Genomic DNA, 23,603 nt, shown 5'->3' on the forward strand with positions numbered 1-23,603 from the left:
CTCATCAATGGCCTTGGTGACTGTTTTGAAGAAGTCGACCAAGTTCAAAAGGCATGATCTGCCCTTGACGAAGCCAAACTGGGTCGGGTCCAATGTCTGCAAGTCCCCTATATCTTTGTTTATGAGCTCCATTATGATCCTCTCCATAGCTTTGCAGACTAGACTTGTTAAGCTTATGGGGCGGTAATTACCAGGGTCCGTAGAGGCACCGCCTTTGTGGAGTGGGACCACAGTTGCCGTACGCCACTCCTTGGGCACGTATCCTGTGGTAAGGCTGAGCTTAAACAGCTGCCTTATGTGCGGGTTTAATTCCTCATTTAGCTCGTGTAGCACACAGCCGAGGGCACCATCCGGTCCCATTGATGCTGTGTTTTTAGCTTTAGAGAGAGCAGCTTTCACCTGCGCATTTGAGATGTCTGGGAGGCTACACTCCACTGGGATAGTTATCTCTCCTTTAGGGGGGGAGAGGGGGGTGAAGTTTGCACTGAACCTGTCTGCCAGTATGTTGGCAATTTCTGTGGGTTCAGTGATTTTTGTATCATTTTGGACTAATTCTGAGCATATCTGGGAGTTTCCACCCAGATTCCTAACATAGCCAAAAAAGGCCTTATGATTGTCCTTTGAATCCATGGCAATTTTTCTCTCAAAATTGTCCTTAGTTGATTTTATGAGTGCTCGTATTTTTTTACTAATAATGATCAGGGGTGACTTCTCTTTCATGAATTTTGTTCTATCATGTAATAGCTTTCTCCTCTTATTGTAAAGTTTGTTTATGGCTGGGGTCCACCAGACTGGACGTTTGCCCTTTGTGGAAACAGTCTTGGTTTTATTTGGGATTGCCTGATCCATGCAGTCCTGGAGGTGTTCATAGAAGGCATTTGTAAGGGCTTCCACAGCTTGGGTTGTGGTTTCCACTGGCTCAGGGGCCTTGAAGGATACCAAACCAGTCTTGAGTAGTGTGAAGTTTGCTTTAGAGAAGTTCTTCACTGTGGTCTTTTTTGTTTGGGCTCGGGGCGGGATGTGGATTTCCAGTGAGATTAGTTTATGATCAGATCTCACCAATGAGGGATATACTTCCGGTGTGGAGCATTTTGTCCCCATGTTTGTGATAATGAAATCTAGTATATTTTCTCCTCTCGTGGGAACAGTGACTAGCTGTTCCATGGCATTTGAATTTATGAACTCCAGGAACCATTGGGCTAGAAAGTTAGGGCTTGAGTAATGTTCCCAGTCTATATTCGGGTAGTTGAAGTCACCCAATATGATGGTGTTTGGAGATACATTTATACCCTCCAGTGTCTTCAGGAAGGCTGTGTGGGATTCCTGAGTTTGAGAGGGTGGCCTGTAGCATGCTACAATTTGTAGAGCAGTTTTGCCTATGGTTAGTTGCACCTGGATGGTTCCCGAAGCTTCGTGCGTTGCCACCAACCTGGAGGTGTGGGTATCCTTTATGAATATGGATACACCCCCTTTTGTGGTGTGGTCCGGGTTTTGGGGCCGGAACGCATGATATGAGGTAAAACCTAATAGTGCCGGGGTGCTCTCAGGAGCCTTGAACCAGGTTTCATTTACAGCACAGACATCGATGTTCTCCATACTGAGAAGGGCCTCGAGTGCGTGCATTTTGAGATTTAGACTTCTGGCATTGAGCAGCATTACCCTCAGTTTCTTCCCATTTTTGTTTTCTAGGGTGGTAGGTTTAGAATTTGAGCCTTGCCTAAAAAGGCACTATGGGGTGGCAAGAGCCTTAGCCAATATCCGGAATCCCAGGGTGACAGGTGCAAGCCGTCCCTTGCAGCGTGGCTTGTCAAGCATGTCATCCCAGGCAGACAGACACTGGATCCCCTTTGAATGACACCAGACATCAAGCCAATTGTTAAAGCTGATCATCTTGTCTCTATATTGTGGCATCATTCTTGGTGAAGGAAGGATACTGCTCAGGGTCAGGGTCATACCTGCCTGGGCTACATAATCAGAGAGCTCCTCTATGTCTCTTTTCATGTAGTCCAGGGAGGTACGTCTCAGGTCGTTCACACCAGCATGGACAATGACTGTGTCATATTTGTACTTGCCGTGGAGTGACCCGAGTTATGTGGCGGATTCTAACGCCCGATAGGCAGCTTACTGTGACGCTCTCCTTGGTCAGCCTGGTGAGTGGGACGTCAGTGTGTCTGACTATGGAGTCACCTATGACAAGTATGTTTGGTGGATTATTTGTCCATAAGGGCTGTGACTGCTTTGCACACTGATTTTGTGGTTTATGTGTTGCTTGTGGGGTGTCTTGAGGTAGCCAGGGTTAAGGTGTGTAAGGTGTTTGCAAACTTACACACACAACAAGGGTGACTCTCTCAGGGATAATTAATTAAAATTTAAAGTGCTCAAAGGGCAGTTAGCTTAGTACTAATCTATGAATCTATGAATCTATGAAGCAGTTGTTTGGGTGTCTGCTTTGGAGGCCTCTGCTGTTTAGGTAAATTTTTACTCAGAGCCTCCGAGTATGTCTTTGTGTGTTTATGTGTTTGATTCAGTGGTGTGGTAGCATTATGTGATGCTGGTTTTGTGGTGTGTGTAGTTGCCTTCTCCTCCTGTCTGGTCTTGCCAGTCTTGAGTTGAGAGAGCTCAGCCTCCAGTTTGGCTAAATAGCTGCATCTCTCGCAAGTATTTGTGTTATGTGGGAGGAGGAGAGGGTTGTCTGTGTACATGAGGCAGTTATAACATTGCCTCAAGATTCCCAGATTCACCAGCTGGACCAGAGAGGAGATTGACAACTGACCTATGGACATGCTAGAATAATATTGGGAATTCCTTAATAATTGAAAACAAGGGCCAGTGGGGAGTGAGGGTGTAGTGCTTTTAATTTTTAGTGCTGACTTATATAATTGCTTTAGTGAGCAAGTGCCAGGTAACTTGAGTGCAATGTGTTACAAGTAACTAAATGCAAAACAACAAACAGTAACTTTCTTTCAAGTGAAACAAGGAAATAAGTACAGTAAGCAATGCAGATATCACTAGTGATCCACAGAAGCACTGAGAAGCTGCGTATTAGGTGGAATTAGCGTTCCAGGGAAATAACAAGCAAACAAACAACAAGCATATAAACAAAGCTAGATTCAGCAGGCCTGGATCTAGTCTGTGCTACAGCAAACAAGGTGTACCAATTTCAGTAAGATACAGTTCAAATATTCAGGCACTATAAACCTTTAACCAGAAATTCCCAGCTCAGAAGGGCAGAGTCTAGCCTCTTCTCCCACAAGAGTGCAGACCACAAACCTTCTTAATGTAAAATAACTGTCCTGAAGCCCAAGTGCTTAAACCAGAACTAATACACTTGGACACTGGGCTCTCAATCAGCAGTTCCCAACTTAGAAGGATGAAAGCTATCTGTCCTGCCACCACAGTGCTTGCCACAAACCTTCCTAATGTAAAACAACTGGTCTGAAGCCCAAGTGCTTAATCCAATTTTATTCTGCTGGGGTCATAAAGTCAACTAAGTTACTTTCATGCTGAATGTTTTTTTGCTTTACAACATTGTTAACTCACAAAAACAGTGCTAAGCACTGTTCTCTGAATTATTCTGCTGCAGGATATATTGTTCACTAAGCCACTAAAATGCTAAATGTTGTGTAGTTTAATATATGAATCGCTTGCATGACACAGCGCTAAGCACTGTTCTTGGCTTTATTCCACTGAAGCTATAAGGCACTAAGCTACTTTTATGCTAAATGATATGTGTGTTAAAGTGATTTAATATCCAACTATAAGAATTGAATTGCTATTATTTAAGGAGTCTCTAGCAAAGACGTTTTAGCAAGGCAAAGAATGACAATATTGTGCATTTGTTCAGAACTGTTTTTTTACTCCTTAGGTTAGTTATCTCTTATGTGTAACTCAGTAGCATTGAATGTTGTTACAATCACAAATATAGCTCCACATAGCCTTATTTGTTTTCTGCTCTGCCCTTTTTCCTCCTAGAATTCTATCTAGTAAATCTGTATTTTCCATCTTATTTGAAATAGAGTATCCTGTCCTACAGCTATATACTGAGATCTCCTCCCCCAGAAAACAGCAACAGAATACTGCTGTAAACAGTCTGAAACAAAGTATGTTAGATGTTTCTGTAAATTCCAAACCTGTTGCAATCTATTAAACTGTCCTGTTATTTAGGCAGTGTACCTAGGAAACCCTGTTGAGCACTGTACCTTAAAAGACCAGCTGAACAATTCCCCTCTCTCCCAGCATTTTCCCTTCTCTTCCAACTATTGAAACCCTATGCTGAACACTTAATTATTTTTATTAAACCATGTAGTGCTCCTTACCCATCTCCCAGTACTCCATCAGGGCTCAAAATGAAAATGCCATGGAAGGGTCTACCCTACCTTGTATTATGGTTGCATTTTACTAGCTTTTTCCCTTTAAATTGGCTCCTAAACCTACTGATAATCTTCCTTCATCTATTGCCCGCTACGCTCCACTCCCTGCCCCCAATTTCCCACCTGCCCCTAGTGGTCCTACCTTTATTGCAAACAGTAACCACTCCCACCTTTCAAACAACCTATAACATCACTACACTTATACTTCCTCCTACAGCCTCTCACTACTATCCCTCCTACTAAGCTAATATGTACAAGCACACCATACCTATACTCACTGCATGCACACTCCTTGCATACATCACATCTTACCAAACCTCCACCATTCCCACACTCAACCACTACCACTGTACCACCACACACACCACCACTTATATCCCACCTCTACTCTACTACTCTCCCATCAGGTCAACAACTTTCCTGATACACCCTCTGTATAGACTACAGACCACAATACCTAAACTAACAACAACACCACAACTTAACATAACCCTACCACCATACCTATTACCCACAAAACACAATCAAAAAACTTTCCTTATAAGCAAGCATATACAGAAATTGATAAAACTAATAATCTCATCCATATCCAACCTAGCACTCAGTGGAGATATCCGTCCCTATCCTAGCCTCTCAGTCTCCAACCCCTCCACTCATAATCAGACTACAAACCACATCTTCTCCCAAATCATAGCCAATAGAAAGTCAACCGACCTCCTTCTGATAAACCTAAATATTAGAAGTATAGGCAACAAGGTGCATGAATTCCATGCCACCATAGACTTCTACTCCCCTGATGTAGTGATCCTTACAGAAACATGGTTAAAACCACACATTACTAATGAGCAAATCCTCCCTACCGGTTACAATAAACTAAGAGTAGATCAACTAAACAAAAAAGGAGGTGGTATAGCTATAATATTTAAACAGCTTCTAGACATCCAGATCTTAAAGTTAGCAGCTCCCCAAATAGGTAAGGAAGAAATAATATATACCAACCTTAAAATAAACCAAAATAAAAACCCTAAACATAATAGGTTGCTACTTCCCACCTGGCCACAACATCCCTCCACTAGAAAACCCCCTCAGCTGGACTACCCACCACCTACCCCAAGAAACTTTAATTCTAGGAGACTTCAACACTGACTGGCAATTCTGTTCTAGCAACCACCCAACCCATCATGTACACCTTCATGACTTCACCCAACTAGTCCAGCCACCTACTGGGATAAATAAAAACCTCCAACAAACACACTTCCCTTGGTTGGATACTAGTCAATAAGAGCCACCAGTCATATATAGCAGGCTGTTTATCTGATAGCCTCAGTGATCACTCCCCAACCTTCCTACCAAGAAAACACCTTTATAAAGTGAAACCCATCATCTACCATCAAATACGCAAAAAAAAAACTAACTTCAACCCTCTCATTCAGCTCACCCCTAAAAGACTGTAACTGGCAACCTCTAAAATACCTCAAACAAGATAACACAGTTGACTACTTCAGTAAAACATTCCTAAGCATCCTTAATTACCATACCCCCATAAGAAGTTCCCAAACTAGAGCCCAACCATCCCCCATGGCTTTAAAAAAACATCAAGTCTGAAATGAAAAACAGGGATAAAGCCTGGGACAACTGGCACAAAGTCAAAAATCCCTCTACTAGGCAAAAATTCCTAGAACTACGCAATAAAACCGAAAAGCTTATAAAACAGGACAAAATCCAATACTACCAGTCTGCCCTTACCTCCTCCCAACATAACCCCAAACAATTCTCATCCTCAATAAACTCCATCCACCACCCAGGTAAAGTAAGTACACCTACTCCTAACTTAACTCACTCCTCCGAAAATATTGCTACTTCTTTCAACAATCACTTCACACAAACCATACTAACACTAGCTAGACAACACCCCCCCCACATAAACCCACACCATCATCTACAACTAACAAACTCCCCACTAGCTTCTCTTTCTCTCCTGTTCCTACCTCCAAAATAAAACAACTATTAACTAAACTTAAAACCACCAGATTAGCAGCAGACAACCTTCCCAGTGAATACCTTCAACTTGCAGCTGACGCTCTAACCTACCCAGTGTCACTCTTTATTAAAAGATCTCTGTCAGAAAGTTATGTTCCTGGGCGTGGCCAAGATGAACACAGGATAGCAGCAGATTTCTTCAGTTCCACCAATTTCACAGCACTGACAGGAAATAATTACTTTAAAAATTAATTTATGAAGTAATTTTCTTTCTAAATACGTTTGGAATATCTATTTCTTAAATAATATCTAAAAAAGAAAGATAATTTTAATAATATTCCTGTCAGAAAACACCTTGGAAATTTTTTTTGTCAGTTCCTCTGTTTGAAATGAGTACCAGTAAGACAAATTCTCAAGATTCCAGCATCAAGAAAGAACTTCAGTCTCTGATATCTACAATCCAGCAACTTACTGCCAAAATGGATAAACTGGATACTAAAATTGATACCTTCATAGAAAAAACTACAAAACAAATAGACTTGTTACATATAGACTTGCAACAACAGAAGACTCAGATTACAGGCTTAGAAGAGACTGTAAATGACATGGAGAATAGAATCCAAGAAGAAGAAATCAACATTGAGTTTTTGCTGAAACAGAACGCACATCTACAAACTAAACTTAATGACCTGGAAAATAGATCTAGGCACAATAACATTAGGATTTTTGGACTGCCAGAAAATATTGAAGGTAACAATATTACTTCTTTTTTAAATACATGGCTCCCTAAAACTTTAGATTTGCCAGAAGCACTTTCTTTTGGTATCGAAAGAGCCCATAGATCCATATCTAATTCTAACTCTAACAAAAAGTATCCTACATCAGTTATAGTTAGATTTCTATCATCTTTTGATAAAGAGATGGTACTTAAATCTGCTTGGGCTAAAGCACCTGTTAAAATTAATGAGGCAACTGTGCATTTTGACAATGACTATTCTTCCTTGGTAATAGCTAAAAGAAAAGTTTTTCTGCCATTAATAAGAGAGCTTAAGAAAGCACAGTTTAAAACCTACCTTCTGTTTCCTGCCAAACTAAAAATCTTTCTTCCTGATGGCCCCAGAATTTTTGAAGACTTAGACTCTGCATTGCTGTTTATCAAAAAAATAAGATTTTGGATAAAATAGAGGAAATGGAATGGGCTAGTCCTTCATTAAAGAGGTTGGCAACAGAAGCTTCATGGAAGACTTCAGAGAAGAAAAAGACTAAAAAACAAATGACTTGTTCTATGTTTTTTCTTTTTTTTCTCTCTCTCTTTTTTCTTCACTATTAATCTTCTTAAATACAGTTACTACATTTTCAGAAAGCCACAAATATTCTGAAAAAGATTTAATCAAAGTTATTTTCTGTGTACAAAGAACTGTTTTTGTTTCATAAATAGTCAGTATATCTGAGGAACTAATAACAAGCTATCAATCAATCTGTTTCTCTTTGTGACAAAGAGACTCAAGGTTAGTAATGTGATACATTTCATTTTTTTTTTCTTTTGTTTTAAAAAATGACATTCTTTTTAGATTATGCATTCAGTAAAGGGTGGGGGAGGGCAGGGAGAGAAGTGTAATGAAAATATGATAAGTGGAATAATAACTTATTAATTCCTTGTAAAAAAGTATATGTGCTGTTTAAATACTGTTGCTAATTATTTTCCCATGATTCTATTGCTTATACTTGTTTATAAATAATCTGTCATGCTTTAATTACTAATAATTAGAACTAAATAGTAGTAAATAATATGTTTCATATCTATCTTTATTAATATAAACAGCAAGTAATATTCCACTGTAGATACTTTTTATAGCTTTCTTTTTTATTTTCTATTTTTTCTCTTACTCTCTTTTTATTTTCTACTCTCTCTCTCTTTTTCTTTTATATAAATACATTTACATGCTTTTGATATTACTGATACAGGCAAATAATAAGATTTGTATAAAAATTGAATAGGGGCATAAAAAAATAATTGTATTATTTATTAATAACTGTGGGCTTAGTTTCACTGTCATGGAAGCTGTAATAACTTGTAAAATACTTCGCAAAGGTTTTGCTCTGTTTAGTTTCATTTATATTGCTAAATGAATGTCAGTCACTTGCATTTATCAAAATTCCCGCCAGAATGTTAAGGGAGACAATTTGGGATGTGGGTTACCTCGTGAATAGTGTCCTCGAGTTGTTTTAAAAGTTTCAACACACAGAATTCACGCAGAGAAGCTGAATACAGTCAATTTGAACTTTGACCCCTGAATTCACACTGACACATTGCAGATTCAAGAAGAACACTCTACCAGGAAGTAGAACTGCTGCAAATGCGACTCTGCGATGGAAAATTAACTCTATAACATTTAAATGTGAGTTAATTTCTATAATTACTTACATATTCATGTTATAATTTATAAAATATGAAAGTTATAATGATTTTAAATGATTCAGTATCCCATAGTAAGCAAATGTGATATTTTAGAAGGCATAGAAAGTAAAACATATATACATATGTCTTTGAAAGTTTACTTGACTGTAACATATTAATGTATGTAAATACTTATGATTTAAACATATACAATGCTACAATTCATTTGACTTATCTAACTGACAAGCATAAATATTATGATTTTATTTTAAAAGAAGTTGTCATGACATATTTTAAAGCAGCAGTTCAGATATATAAAATACAGATGGCATTCTTCACAATAATGCAAGTATATCTGGGAATTTGCTTAGCTATGCAGTATGATTTGTAGCCATTTTTATGAACATAAATATTTTATTTTACTGGCAATAATAAGTATGAGAAAAAAGCTTTGATGCAAGTAATTTAAAGTCTTTTAGAAGCTGTTAACTGCATTTCTATGACAGAAAATAGGTACATCTTAATAGATGTAATGTCTGAACCATAATAGCCTAAGTTATTGACTTTAAATGAACATCAGAACTTATTTTTGCAAACTTTAAATAAATTAATATGTAGATATGCCCTCTTTTTTTTTTTTTTTCCTTTCTCTTTCTCTAATTTCTCTCGCTTCTTTTATTTCTCTCTCTCTTCTTGGTTCCTAATATCAAGTTTATTTGAATGTTATTTGATTATAAATGTATTATATTAAATAGATGTACATAGCAGTATGAATTGTTTTTAAAAGTTTCTATTTGTTTATATGATGCTGATTTATCTAATGTTTAGCTTTGTCTTTCTAGATAATCTAATTGAAAGATGTTAACTTTAGTTAATAATAACTAGTATTAAATTGATAAGGTGGCAGCTGAGGTACTGCTGCTTAGGGTAGGGGGTTAACTTGAGTGGTATGTGCTACTCAGAGTTGGAGTTTTTAACTCCAGGCTGGGTGCAAGGTTTAAGCCTTATATTATTTTCTTCTGTTTACTGTTGTTTGTATATAGTTCTGACATCCACAATACATTTTGTAAGCTCATTGTCACTACAAACAGAATTGAAGCTTATACAAAATCCCATAAGAGTTTAAATAAATACAGCTATATTTAATGGTACACTTAAAGGAGGAGGTATAACACTACCTATTTTGTTAATTGTTGTTCTGATTATAAGTTTTATATGTTTTAAAAATGCCAAATGACTTCCCTAAAAGGAATTTCTTTAAACATTAATGGACTGAATAATCCATGTAAAAGGGCAAGCTTAATGAGATACATTAATTTACATAAGGCCAACTTAGTATTCCTTCAAGAAACACATCTCTTGAAAAAAGATATTGATAAATTAGACACGAATAAATATACAGTATTAGTTAGTTCACAGCACACTCTGAAAAAAAGAGGTGTGGCTATTTTATGGAATAAAAGTATGCCCATTCCTAAAACTATTAAGTCTTATGAAGATGATAAAGGAATGTTTTGTACGGTTACAATACAAATTAATGGAAAGACATATACATTAATCAATGTATATTGGATACCAGGAATTGGTATTAACACAGTGAAATACCATCTTAATAAGATCATATCATTCTCTACAGGAGATATTATTTTAGCAGGTGACTTTAATTGTATCCTACATGAAAAAGATACCACTACTATAGGAAAAAGGAAAATTACATCTAATGCAAAACATTTAAAGGATTTTGTTAATTCTTATCATTTAAATGATATTAATAATCAGATAGACTCAAAATCATTACCATACACCTTTTTTTCTAACAGATATAAAACTTATTCAAAAATAGAGTCTTTATTTCTAACCAGATGGTAACAGAGTTAGTTAACTCTAAAATCATTTTGTGTCCTATATCAGATCATAATTCAATTGTCTTTGAGTTCATGATAAAAAGTACTTATAATGTTCAGATCAATAGGATACCAGCATACCTAACTCAACTAAAAGACTATAAAGATTATATACTTTCAGAAGTGCAACATTTTTTAGACATAAATAATACTCCTGAAGTCTCCATTGTTTATGTCTGGGATGCTTTAAAATCATATCTATATGGACAAAGTATCAGATGGTATAATAATAAAAGGAAATCTTGGGATAAAGAATTATTAGATATTCAAAGTAAATTAGACTCTTATAAGCATAATAATAAAGAAAATATTATGGACAAAAAAGTAATTGAAGAAATAAACAAACTAAATGAGAAATACAAAGAAATTTTAACTCATAAAGTTAAAATAACTTTAGAGAAATACAAGTTTTTGTCGTAATAAGTCCCAAATACTTACATAGACTTATGAATAAAACAAAAAGGTTGAATAAGCAAAATCATATCAAAGAAATTTTCTCTCTAAGGAAAAAGAAGAATGTTTCTAGTCTACCAGAAATATTAGATGAATTTAGAAATCACTTTCACAAAATTAATCATAATAACATTAACATGGAACCTAAAGATAAAATAAAGGAATTTATAATTACAAACATGAATAAAAAACTTAATAAACAACAGACTAAACTATTGGATAAAAGTATTTCATATACAGGTTGTTACACAAATAAACAAGCTTAAATCAAACAAAGCACCAGGTAATGATGGTATTATACCAGAAATATATAAAATTATTTCTAAAAGTACATACTCATTAATACATAAGGTTTTTATTTTGGCCCAAAATGAGCTAATAACTCCCCCATCTTGGCAATACACATTTATTTTGCCAATTTTGAAACCCAATAAAGATCCAACTAGATGCACTTCTTATCGACCCATTTCATTACTTAATGTTGATTATAAAATGTTTATGAGTATTTTTGCTGATAGATTGAAGGCAATCATCCCAGGCATTATAGATATAGATCAGACAGGCTTCATTGTAAATAGAAATACTTTTGATAATATAAGGAGAACTTTAACGTTAATTGATTTTGCAAATAGGAAAAAGAAAGATTTAACACTTATTAGGCTCGATATAAGTTCAGCATTTGATTCAGTAAGTTGGGACTACTTGTTTACCTTACTGAAGTGCACAAACTTCTCAGATGCATTTGTAAATCTAATTGAACATCTATATAAAGGAGCATTGGCTTACATTAAGATAGGAACATATGTCTCACAAAAATACCCATTTTAAAAGGTACAAAACAAGGGTGTCCACTCTCCACTATTATTTACTTTAATAATGGAGCCTTGGGCTAATCTGATCAGAAACAGTACTGATATAGAGGATTTGAAATAGATGAAAATACAACATCTAAAATTCAACTTTTGCAGATGATGTTCTAATTACATCAGCAGGATCTAATTCTTCTATGCAGTCCCTATTTGATAAAATGATGAATTTTAAAAATATTTCTGGTTTAATATTCAATGAAGAAAAACTAAAATACTACCTATATATACACGAAAAAATGTTCTCATTAGTGATTTTAGTAAATATATACCCAATTCAGGTCAGATAACTTATCTAGGTATAATATTAACTAAAGATATCAAATCTATTATACATAATAATTATATTACCTGTCTTCTTAATATACAAAACCTTTTCAATACCTGGAATAATATGTTTTACTATGGAAGAGAGACTTACAATTATTAAAATGATAATATTCCCCAAGATATTATACTTAATACAATCAATAATACTCCCACCTACAAAAATAATTATCAAGAAATTGAATACACTAATGTTAAATTTCCTATGGGCACCTAATAGACCTAGGATTGCATTAAAGAAGCATACTAATAGCTGGTCTCAAGGGGGCATTTCTTTTCCAGACTTTAACTTATATACTATCTCTTCTATTATAAAAGTTATTACTTTGTTAATAGATCAGTCATATGTTGCAAAATGGAAAGATTATTGGGAACTAATTAGTATTCACTTCATGAAAATCTCTTTAACACATAAAAATATGATTGTAAATAACTCCATGCTATGGTTACTAAAAGAATTCTGTACTTCACCTATTACACCAAAATATATAGTTAGTTATCCATTAAACATTATTATTAGTTATCGTAATTTTATATTCATGCATCCTAAGTATAAGGAATGAAACTTTATTATATTCTCTATAATGTATACACGAGGTATGCTTTTGTCATCCACTTCTGAAAGAACTCATTTAGTCACAGAAAATGATCTAAAGTACTGGTATCAGTTGCTATCTGATAATAAAGTTAAAAGTTTAGACTTCTTAAAACAAGAATTTGATCTGAGAGAAACTTGTTGGTTAGAAGTTCAGACCTTTAGACAACATCTCATTAATAAAATTGATTTAATATCTATAACAGTTAAAGAATCTATTCCAACACTGATTGATTACTTGATATTAAATTTACAACATAAAGTTTCTGATAAAGGTAAGCTTTCATACATACATAAAATTATTAGAGAAGAAACTTATTACAATGTAGATACCTATTGGAATTATTTTACTTCCATTAATGGTGAATTACCAAATCAACAAGATAAACAATATATATTGGAATCTGCCTACAAAACTACTTCTTCCATTATCTGGAGACTTTTTACTTGGAAATTTTTACATAGATCCATTTATACACCTTTGATGATGAATAAAATAAATAATAAAGACAATCTATGTAAAAGATGTAATGTAGAAATTAATGCTGATTGGGCACATATGTTTTATGACTGTATAAAATTGAATGAATATTGGAAGTCAATTAATGATTTTTTGCAGGCTCTTTTTACAGATAATTTCATTATTTCTAAATCTCTTATATTATTCAACACTCCTGTACCTCAAAGTGTTAAAAAGGTTAAGCTTCCCTTGTTATGGTCTATTCTAGCAGTGGCTAGAAAAATAATAACCAGAAATTGGATTTCAGATATGCCTCCTTCGTTTAATGAATTTAAAAATGTTATGACTGTAGTGTGCCATATGGAATTGATGACAATAAAATCAAGAACTACTAGAAAAACATCTTACTATATTATATGGGATACTTTACAAAATTTGTTAAAAAAATCTTAACTTCAATAGCATGTTATTTTAGTTTAATTAATTGATTTGATTGTAGTGGATGTCTTTGTAAATACTTTGGTTATTTTATTGAATGTTATAACCATTTCTATTTTAATTACTTGTATAAAATTGTTATGATATTTATTTTATATGTTAAAAACAATAAACTTGTTTAAAAAAAAAAGGAAGTTATGTTCCCACACTATGGAAAAGTCTCATACATAATTCCCCTACACAAAGGAGGCGCCTCCACAAATCTAACCAATTACCGCCCCATAGCTATTCTCTCGCCACTCTCCAAAAATACTAGAGAGAGGCATTCATTCTCAAGTCTCTGATCACCTCCTTGCTAACAACCTCCTCTCCAACGCACACCATGGTTTCCGACCTAACCATAGCACCACCACCGCCTTACTTTCTTTCTCTAACACTGTCCTACAAAATAAAAATGCAGGTTATCTCTCCTCACCTACCTTCCTAGACCTCTCTAAAGCTTTCGACATGGTCCCACACAAACAACTCATCTCTCTTCTCAATAACCTATCCTTCTCTCAACCAGTCATCAACTGGTTTCAGAGTTACCTATCTGACGGCCAACAAGTAGTTGTTTGGCAGGACTACCTATCCCCCCAACTACCAGTCTCCACAGGGGTTCACCAAGGGTCCATCCTGGGACCCCTACTCTTCTCTATTTTCACCTCAGCCACAACACATGGCACACTCATACAATACGCAGATGACTCAACCATCATCTGCACAGCCCACTACCTACCCAAACTGCAAAAAGTCACACAGGAAATTTTTCCTCTATTGAAACTTGGTTATCTGATGCCCAACTAATACTCAACCCAGACAAGACAAAAAATTACTAATTTTCCAACCCACCAAACTTACCCTAGACAGCTTTCACTTTAACATCACAGCAAAAGACACCACCATCCATCCTACAGAACACACCGAATTACTAGGAGTAGAAATAGACAATAAACTGAACTTTGACATTCACATTTCCATGACCATTAAAAAAGTGCACAATAAACTAGGAGCATTATATAGAAATCAACAACTACTTACTAAAGCAGCTAAAATTTTGGTAGCAAATTCTCATCTTATCTCTACCCTACTCTATGCCTCTCCAATATTTACTAACCTTAGACAATGCAACCTAAATAAGCTCAAAACCTGCTACAACAAAATCGCCAAATTAGCCATAGGGGCTTCCTACCGTACTCACCACTGTCTCTCACTAGCGGAACTGGGCTGGCTAGAGCTCCCCCACCTCCTTCAATGGTACCAACTTGCACTCGCCCACAAACTAATAAACCAGCCACTAAAAGTACCATCTCTCCAGAATCTACTCCAACCCTACATAACCACAAGACCACTAAGATCCAGCCACAAAAACCTCTTACTGGTCACAAGAGCCAATAACTCTGCTGGAGAAGCATTATTCTCCTGCACTATTGCTAAACTCTGGAACTCCCTCCCATCCTCAATTACGTTTGTAACGTCTTGCACCCACTTCAAATCCTTACTAAAATCACACTTAAAAACTTGCCAGATATGCCCTTGCAACTCCCCCCCCCCCCAATACCATCCACTCCACCCACTCACTACCACTCTCGGCCCCATATCAACAACTTACTCTTAACAAGCTTGGCTAGTCATGTTCCCAGCTACCTACCACATAGTACTAATTTCTTGCAGCAACAACTGCTAATGGCTGTTATGTACCTCAAAAACAGATTGTATCAATTGTTCACTGATGAATTTCAACTACATTTGTAACCATGTTTAGTATATGTCACCATATTTTAAAATTGTACTATGTTCTACAGCTGTTTTACATCTATGTTTTATTTTTGTCTTACATCCTCAGCTGGACTAATGTCTATATTTTAAATGCTATGTTTTTTAACTGTATAATGTAAGTAATGCTTAATGTGGAGCTTTTCTCCCTGGATCTCCGCTGAAAACGGACCTGTGTCCAGTTGGACTCTCCTGGTCAACAAATGTAAATAAAATAATAAATAAAATAAATATTCAAACTAATGAATGATCTGTATTGCCCATCAGTTAGAAGTAAGCTCTTGAACAGAAATTTCACTTAAGAGTTTGAGAAGTCAGAACTTCCCAGTACAGGCTGCCATTTCTGAAACTTGCCACAGTGAAATAGTTTAGCAATATTGTTCTTATAACCTGGAATGCTTTGTGACAATATTCCAGTATTTCATAAACTGCTAAAATTTCATATTGCAGATAGATACAACTATAACTGAGACAGAGATCCCAATTAAGCCACAGCTACAGCTACTCCACTCTGTGTATGTCCTTCCGGAACTATTAATGGCTTTGCCATTTATTTGAACTAGGGAACTCCTTTCCTGACACCTGAAATGAAACTGAAAATCCAAAAAAAAAAAAAAAATTCAGCAGAATTAACTGACTCAGATCATATAACAGCTAAAATGAGTATAGTGGAATAAACAGAGGCATTGTGATCTGAAGCAAAACAACTTGCTACACTGTGCAAAGACACATTTCCCCTAGGTGAGCAGATATAGTGGAGCTTCAAAAAGCTGCTACAGATGAAAGGGATGTTTTACCAGGGGAAAGAATAAATTGTCCCATGGGGCCAGCAAGCTGACTTGCTCTCTAACACTTTCACATCTGAGCAGGCAAGCTGACATAGTATTCCCAGGCAGGAGCAAATGGGTGATAGGGCTACTGCATTGAGGGCTATTGCACTGTCTTGGGATTTGTCTCACACTACCTGAGAATGAATGGGCCAATTGGGTGCAGGTTTAGCTTGCCACTAGCCAGTATCAGGATACTTGTATTTTGAACCACCATATCTCATCACCTGCAGTGTGAGGGACTAGAATGAACATACTCCCACTTTCAGTGAATTCTCATAAAAGCTGCACATTGTTCTGGATTTCCTCAGTGATTTACTTAACATCACCAACCTGGACCTGCAGGTAAAAGTATTCCCTGTTAACCCCAGATGTTGAACATTGGGCAGTGATTGCCTACAAATTGAAGAGGGGCAGTACTTAAACACAGAAGTGCCCTGCAAAGCCTGAAGCTCTAGATGCACTTGCCATTGTTTTTATATTGGTGGCGAGCATTAAGAATAAGATCTAATTTTGGTTTCAATCAGCCCAGAAGCAATTTATTTTTCCAAGAAGCCAGTCAGCCCCCAGAGAAACATCTGGGGTTTTACTTGTTAAAACTTTGCCACTTTGGCCAGCTAGTGGAAGAGGAAATAGAAGCCATCCAGCCAACGGAGGAGGTAAGGTCATTAGGAAGCCACGCCAGCCTGTCTGTACCAAGGTCATGTTCATATGACTCAATTTTTACCACCAGAATTTGGAACAAAGTAAAAAAAATAACCAAGAAAAAGGCCCCAAATTGAGGACACATTTTAAATGTTATATTAAAAATTCTCAAAGTGATTTCCAGTTTTAGGAGGAATGGAACAAAAGTTTGAGAAACATCAGGGTGTCCCTACAAAATAGGGACAGTTGAGAGTTATGTTGTCCACTGTAGTGATAAGTACAGCTAGCATTTCAGTGCTGTAATTTTTAAAAGGTTAATTTTCCTGTAATTCTGTGTGCAGAAATACTAAAATGTATTGGGAACTGAAAATATATTTATGGTGTTGTAAAGATAGCTTGCAAGAAAAAAAATTACAGGTGAAAATGTGTATTTTTTTAATGATGTTTTCAGAAGTACAGGTAGTCAAGCACAGGTCTTGCATATCCTAGTGTACCTCCCAGCTTGTCTCTGCTTCTGACTGTCCCAGTTGTCCACTGTATATGTGAAACATTGCAACTGTTGTGATTAGGTATTCCCAGGGTTTATGTAATTAAGTTAATACTTTTAGCCCCATAGAGTGTGCGCAAGTTTGTGCATTTGTGATTTCATGTGTTAGAGATGGTGGTATGGTGTAGGATACATGGTTTCCAAGATAAGAAAAGTGGTCTGTAAATGTAAAACAGTACTGCTGAATATTTCTTTAAGTATTACAGGAGGCTCTCAGCTGAAAAGCACCATTTTTTTTGCCTTTTTATCAGCATTTACTGTTCATGTAATGTATTGATGCAGGTTTTATTTTAATAGATTTGTCAATTCTGAAGGCATGTGAAGGCTGCTACAGATATGACCTTCTACAGTTGCAAGGTGTTTAAATAGCATTTATTGTTAATGCATATATTTGCTTATTTTTAAATGAAATGCTTCATGAACTTCTGATGGAGTCTTTGAGCTGCTAGGGGTGAAACATACGTGTGTTTGAGCATTTATCTTGTTTTGTTCACTGATGTTTGACTTGACTTTTCAGGAAAAGTATTTGGGCCATTATTGGTATAAAAATTCCACAGCAGCTTTGACTGCTTAGCACTTTTTTTTTACCAATTTTAATGTCTAATAGTTGTGGAATATTGCAATTCAAACAACCTAAACATGTTAGTTTCTCATTATTGCCTGTAAAATGTAGTTAGAAATTGTAACACATGTTAATTATTTTGGTCATTGATTAAAAGCAGTATTTGCACCAGTTCTCAGTTTTTCTCTTGACAATTTTTTTTTTCTTCAAGTGATGTTCATTAAGGTTTGGACAGACTATGTTTGAAGTCAGTTGTTGTTATTGTCACAGCTTTTGTTCTCATTGCTCAGGTCTTGTACATGTGTATTACTGACCAGGTATACATCACGTTATTATTTCTGGAATGTATAAATGTAGACAAGTTCAAGTGCATGTGAGCTCTTAATGAGTTTGCTTTGGTGCTCAGTTCTTCCATACTGGCATATACTTGTGACACATGCATCTCATTTCATTACAGATGTCAGTGTTTACACCATTACTTAGTTGTGTTTGTGTCTTGGTACATTGGGGGTTGTGCATAACTTTGACATTTCATTATGTGCATCTTGGTACTGTCATAGTTTGCTCTACAATTCGTCCTTACTTTCATATGTGTATGCACAGGAAAGCAATTATCAGGCTGGTACACACAACATAAACTCTGTAATTTCCTTAAGCATTGCAGTTCTGTCATGTTATGATATCTTGCTAAATTTGTGATATACCAAATAAGTAAATATTTAAGAATGAAGAGATTAGCATTATTGCATGCTCACCAGCAAGTGTTAAGATGTTTGGAAAAAGGAATTTGACTGAATTGAGAAATGCAATGACCTGAAAGCAATCAGCAAATATTGCAAAAATGAATTCCTGGTAACCCATGGTGGAAGAAACCATGTTACAAGACATGAGGCAGCTGACCAACACAAGACTGTTATCCTGAAAGCCAAAACAAGTCACCTGATGACAAGGTGGACAGGAGGGCAGAACTCAAGATTATTGCAGCTGAAGCCTCTGAGGTGTTCCATGTAGTAAAGCCCAACATCACTAATTTGGATTGTGTACTAAAATCGGCAGGCCAGTTTATATAACAACTCTATAACTGTCTTGTGGCAAAAAAGGCTGAAGTTATCACTGAAAATATTCTGGGACCACATTCTTTGGAATGCCTTCTGCATAACCTTCAGAAACCAGGGACCTCATTCGCCATAACATCAGATGCTTCAAACAGGGAAATTGCAGGCTGTGTAATACAGATCTAGAACGTTGCTCATCTTGTTGCTGGGCGTGATACACTCATGGCAGATTGCAAGTACACTGAAAGACAATAATGTGGCAAGAGTGTTAGATTGTGCAAACACTACAATACAGAAGTAGTTGAGAAGCAATGGAAATATGAACCACAAAGCATTACAGACAGCAAAGTCTGCATCAAATGGCATCACCCAATACCAGCACTTCAAAAATAGATGCAAGCAAACCAAAGATAGCAGTCCAAGAAAAACATTCAAAAATACACCAGCAAAAGAAGCAGTCATTTGGGGGACATTAGGAGGAGAAATATGGATAGTCCAGTAGCCACTCATTTAATCAAAATACATAATGGTAGCACGGAAGGTTTTGTATTTAGTGTATTAGCTAGACCACATTTTTGTACAGGAAATTTTAAACTGCATTAAATAGGTTAGAGCATAGAATGATCATGGGGTATCATACATTATTTCCCGTTGGGATGAATTTAGATAGTGGATGAACATGACATATGGTTGTGGTGTAATCTTTGAATCATAATGAAATTTGAGTGTATTCATTTATTTATTTCTAAATTTGCATTTCAATGTTATATATATTTATTTAAATTTGCTTAGTAACAAGTAGTATTTTATAGAAAAATTGATTATATTTGTAAGTTTTGAAAAGTAACATGAATTATTATATAATTAATATGTCTTTTCAGGTAGTTTTTTATAAGTGGGATATGTATAAAATGAATTTCTATATATAATATTAAATGAATGTTAGATGATATTTTAAAGTGCCTATAGGGTTAACAAGTTAATGAATTGACTGATTGTTTAACTGATGAGTATATAAAAGAGAATGTGTGCATTTGAATATTTGTTCCATTGAAGGCGAATTGCCGAGGTACCAGGACGGATGTATAATATGGATTAAAGTTATTTCTCTTTATCTCACCTTTTGACTGCTTCTTCTGCTGGTGTATTTTTGAATGTTTTTGGCGGATTCCTGGTCGTTGTGGTTTTTTGTCATGGAGAAATCTGTTTTTGAAGGAGGTCAAAGTGGTGAGAAATTTTCCTTTGCTGAATTGTTGAAGGAGAGGGAGCGAAAGTGTGCTGCCTCTGATTTATGGACAATGGATGTTAATGATTCATGTTCGGAAGATTTTGCACATTTGGAACGGTTGATGTCGAAGGAAATGACTGTTTTTTATGATTCAAAGTTATTAGAAAAATATGTAACCCTTAATATCACTCCTAGGGGTTTGTGGATAGATAAACTACCAGCTGGTGGTTTTAAATAAAATGAAAATTACCTGTTATCAGAATGGAGGCAAGCGGCACAGGAGTGCTGTTTAAGTTGGTTAAAAATTCTCATAAAAAGAAATCAAAGGGCGATGGACAACCTACATAAAAAAATAACTGATTTACAGCAGGAACTCACTAGCAGGGTTTCAACTGCTTAGTTAAATTTCAAAAATATCAATGATAAATTAACAAAGGTAGAGAATGATGTTATGGCTCTGAAAAAATCTAAGTTAAACAGGGACATTAAGGACTATGAAAAAAATGAAATCTACAATTGGCCGCATAGGGGGCGTCGTTTCCATCAGAACTCCAAAAGACGTGTAACCGGAAATGAGGAAGTGTCGTCATGTTCTTCAGTTGAGACTGGGGTAAGCCGTAAGAGTGTCTCTTTTGAAAACATCACAACGGAAGGCTTAGATAGAGGTGTGGAGAATTGAAGGAGTGAGCAGAGCCATCGGAAGACCTATTCTAATGTGTAAACAAGATCGGCGAAGAACCAGGGTAAGACGAGTTACACCTCAGCTTCATTATCTAACTCAAAAAACTAAAGTCAGACTTGGTATGTTCTTTGGAACGACAGATATTTTCTAATTGTAGTCGTTTTGTTCCTGTTGATTTAGACTGTGAAACAACTTTGGAAAATATCGCTGGGACTGTTATTCAAGATGTTAACGATTGCTCTGCTAGTAATGTTAACTCAATGCATAATGTTGATGTAGATTTGGAATTGATTTCGGAAAACATTGTTGGGACTGTTATTGAAAATGTTGATGGTTGTTTTGCCAACAATACTAATTTAGTTTGTAAAGATTTAAGTGTACTTAATCTTTCTGGTTTAGTTCTATCTGATGACATGCTTAAGGTTTTGTTAAACGGTACCAAGTTTATACCCACAAGGTTACCTTCATTGGCGGATGTAATAGTGGATGTTAAAAGATTTGTCCGCAAATTGAATTTAAGGGTATATTTCTCTGAACGAGAAAAACATCTTCAAACTGAAAGTAACACCTTACCAGATAATGAATTGTTAAATTTGAGCATATATGATTATGATGACATGACACTTGATGGATATGAGGATAATAATGATGTGTTTGAATTTTCTGTAGAGGATAATATTTGTGCAGAAGAAAACTTTGGGGTTGGTTATGGGCACATTGATGTCCCTTGTTTTTCAGGTGATAGTAGTTTTGCTCCTCCTAAGTGTTCGCAGGCTATCAATGCATTTGAGCATGTTGTTTGTTCTAAACTTGAACAAGCACATAAAGAATTTTGTAGACAAGACAATGCATTTAATTTAAACAAACATGAATGGTTGGCCTTAAAAGGGTTAAGAACAAAATTGGATAAAGTTACCATTAAACCAGCTGACAAAGGGGGTAACTGGGTTGTGATGGATACCAAAAAATATGAATGCATAGTAAACACTTTGATAGGAGAAGACACTTATGTTAAGCTGAACAATAACCCTTTGAAACAGTATTCTGAAGAGTTAAGTGAACTATTAGAAAAAGGAGAAAGGTTGGGTTTTTTTACTAATAGGGATGTGAAAAAACTAATAGTTAAGGAACCTCGTCACCCATACATTTATATCATCCCAAAAATTCATAAAAATATGACTAATCCACCAGGAAGGCCCATCATTTCTGGTATTGGCTCCTATGTAGAAAGGGTTAACATATTTTTGGATTTTCATTTCAAAAAATATCTTCCCAAAGTTTGTTCCCATGTAAAAATTACCCAAGACGTGTGCTTAGCATTACGTGGGGTAGAGTGGAAGGAGGAATACTACTGGGCAACAGTTGATGTTTCATCTTTATACACCAACATCAACATAAGATGGGGTTTGGAGGCCATGCAGAGGATGATGGGTGAGGGACCACGTACAATGTTTTTGTTATGTTTGTTGGAGTTTAGTTTGACGCATAACTATTTCATGTGGAAGAATGATTTCTTTTTACAGGTAAAGGGGACTGCTATGGGTGCAGCTTTTGCACCCACTTATGCTGTAATATACATGGGAGAGTTTGAAAAAGAATTTGTGTTTCAGAGTTCTTTTTTTGTGAATAACTTTGTTTTTTACAGATGTTACATTGATGATTTAATTTTTATTTGTAAGGGTGAGGTGTCCTTATTTACGCTGTTTATGGAAAATTTGAATCAGAATACACATGGATTAAAGTTTGTCGCACAAAGTTCCTCACACAGTACATCCTGTTTGGATGTAGAATTTTATGTAGGGAAAGGTAATTTGATACAATACAAACCCTTTAGGAAACTAACAGCGGTAAACAACTTTTTGCATGCAAGTAGTATGCATCCTTCCCATTTGATTAAGGCATTGTCTGAAGGGGAATTTAAGAGGATTTTGAGAAATACATCGGATACAGGTTTATGGGAAGAAGCATGTGATGAAACTTTCAATAGACTCTTATCCAGGGGATATGAAAGTACTAAACTGTTAGATATAAAGAAGAGATTGTGTAGAATTCGTACATCAGGGAGGAGTATATATTACAACAATCGTAGTCATTTAGTGACTACGTCTACACAAGAAAAGATATTTTTTGTATCCAGGTTCTCAGGTTTTTCTAATATGGTTGAAAAAATCATTAGAGAATTGTGGCATGTTGTGTGCGAAGACTTAACTGTTGGTTCTCTTTTTCCGAAGCACATCACCTTCTCTATAATAATCACCTACCTATAATAGGTATTACAATTTAAAAGAGCTGTTAAATAGAAAACTAGAGTTTTTGACCAACATAAATGTTGGCATGCATTGCTGTGGCCGCTGTTTGGTTTGTGACAAGGTAAAAAAACATGCATGGGATGAAAATAAATGGGAGGAAATATTTGGCATTTGAAAGGTTCAATTGTATGTCATCAGGGGT

Source organism: Protopterus annectens, chromosome 4.part0 (assembly GCF_019279795.1).
Source record: "Protopterus annectens isolate FY-2018-M chromosome 4.part0, PAN1.0, whole genome shotgun sequence".
Classification (NCBI taxonomy): domain Eukaryota; kingdom Metazoa; phylum Chordata; order Ceratodontiformes; family Protopteridae; genus Protopterus; species Protopterus annectens.